Source organism: Micropterus dolomieu, linkage group LG07, assembly GCF_021292245.1.
Source record: "Micropterus dolomieu isolate WLL.071019.BEF.003 ecotype Adirondacks linkage group LG07, ASM2129224v1, whole genome shotgun sequence".
NCBI lineage: Eukaryota > Metazoa > Chordata > Actinopteri > Centrarchiformes > Centrarchidae > Micropterus > Micropterus dolomieu.
This window is the reverse complement of record NC_060156.1, coordinates 25,023,964-25,026,324: the sequence shown is the minus strand read 5'-3', so window position 1 is coordinate 25,026,324 and position 2,361 is coordinate 25,023,964.

Here is a 2,361-nt window from a genome sequence, read left to right as displayed (position 1 = left end):
GTGGACTTGACTCGGCCACCAGTTTGTTGGAGTCTCTGATGGAGGATGGTAAATGTTTAAGTTTAACATTAATTCTGTGGGCACACTCTGCTTGAGAGTTTTGTTTTCTGTAGGCTGGCTTTTGGAAAGCTAAAGCTCACTTATAACAGCGAGGACTACTAAGTCGTAAACTTGTGTCACCATGTCTTTTATGTAGCAGCTGTAATAATACATGTGAACAATTTAAAACACACAACCTTTGAATGACATGTGAGTTCAAATGTTAGCTACATTAGCATAACTTACTCTCTTGCGTTGGCTTTGAAAACCCGGGGTCGTCTCGTAGTCTGAACTCTGTAGTAATTCCCAAACTCTACGGTTGTTTTTCAGCAGCGTTTCATTTTGGTGCCTTCAGCTTCTCCTGAAACAACATTTGTCTTGCTGTGAGAAAGCCGAGGATCAAAAACAGCATTCACTTGATTTCCTCCATTGTCGTGTGTGTGTGTGTGTGTGTGTGTGTGTGTCTCTCTCTCTCTCTCTCTCTCTCTCTCTCTCTCTCTGGTGTTTATCGCATAGAAGATTACGTCACGGCAGTTTCCTGCTGCGTCGCTATGATGACCAGGTACTATTGTGGAGGTGCTATCTGTAATGGAAAATGAAGCGCAAAGCGAGTTGAGGCGAGTCAAGCTGGTATTGGTGATGGAAAAGCACCAAAAGTGACCAACCAGAGAGGGTAACACTTTGGATCACTACACCACAGTTAGCAGTGCCTATCACACTGTCCCTCGAGCTCTACTGGGACACTTTGACCACACAATGGTTCACTTGATTCCTGCTTACAGAGAAAAATTAAAACACTGTAAAACTGTTGTAAGGACATCAAAGCAGTGGAACAGTGAAGCTGTAGAGAACCTCCAGGCGTGTTTGGACTGCACTGACTGGGATGTTTTCAGGTCTGTTACCAACAACCTGGGGGAGTATGCAGAGTCTGTGACGTCCTATATCAATTTCTGTGAGGACAGCTGCATACCAACATGCACCAGGGTGAGATGTGAGACAGCTGTACGCAGAAAGATTACAGCACCAGTTCTCAAATAATGACGCTTCTGTCTGTAGAGGCTTCAGACAGATCACCAGCTACAAACCTAAATCCTCCCACTCCATGAACGATTCAAGCCTTGCCAATGATGAAATGTCGTTTTGAAAGACAATGGGACAGACCTGACACCATCCCCCATCACACCACTAATCGGCCACAGTCCTCTATCTCATCCTCCACCTCCTACCCCTCTCACCATCCTGGAGAGGGATGTCAGACTGTTCAGGAGGCAGAAACCTCGCAAAGCAGCTGAGCCGGACTCCTCATCCACCCTGAAGCACTGCGCCAATCAGCTGTCTCCGGTGTTCAGACATTTTTAATACCTCGCTGGAGACATGCCATGTGCCAGCCTGCTTCAAAGCCTCCATCATCTCTGTCCCCCCCCCAAAAAAAACAATTACCACTGGACTAAACGACTACAGACCCGTCACCCTAACCTCTGTGGTTAAGTCTTGAGCACTGTAATGGGAATTCCATGAGTACCAGCTCCTCCACAGTCATGTAATTAATTCTACTCATTGGCAGCCTCCGGTCTCTCGGGTACGTGGTCAATGGGAGGTAAGTGTGTGATGCTTTATTATGTGTCCAGGGGGTCATGACATTAAGTGTTTTACAACATGTACCTGGGCATGATTGTCTTATGATAGATTCAGATTGAGTGTCCCTTAGGGAACACTCAAAGACATGTTCCCGGGATGAGATAGTGCTCTGACCCTGAGATTAGGTTAAAAGCTGCATGTGCTGAGACACTGCAGCTCACTCGGATGATACTTTGATGCGTGTGTCCCAGTGAGTTCCTTCTGCAGAAGACTTCAATAAAGCTGCACCTCCAGTAATAAGTCCGTCAAGCTCCTGTAGTTTGCGGACGACGCCACCCTCATTGGGCTCATCTCTGGCAGGGATGAGTCCACCTACAGGTGGGAGATTAAACCATCTGCTGACCTGGTGCAGCCGGAACAGTCTGGAGTTCAATACTCTGAAGGCAGTGGAGATGATATGATTGTAGATTTTAGTAAGAGCCCAGCCCCACTCTCCCCATCATCCTGGGTGACTCCGCAGTCGCCACTATGGACTCCTTCCACTTCCTGGGCACCATCACCTCCCAAGACCTCAAGTGGGAGCTAAACATCACCTCCATCTCCAAAAAGGCCCAGCAGAGGATATACTTCCTGCGGCAACTGAAGTTCAGCCTGCCAAAGACAATGATGGTGCACTTCTACACCGCTATCATTGAGTCCATCCTCACCTCCTCCATCACCATCTGGTATGCTGCTGCCACTGCC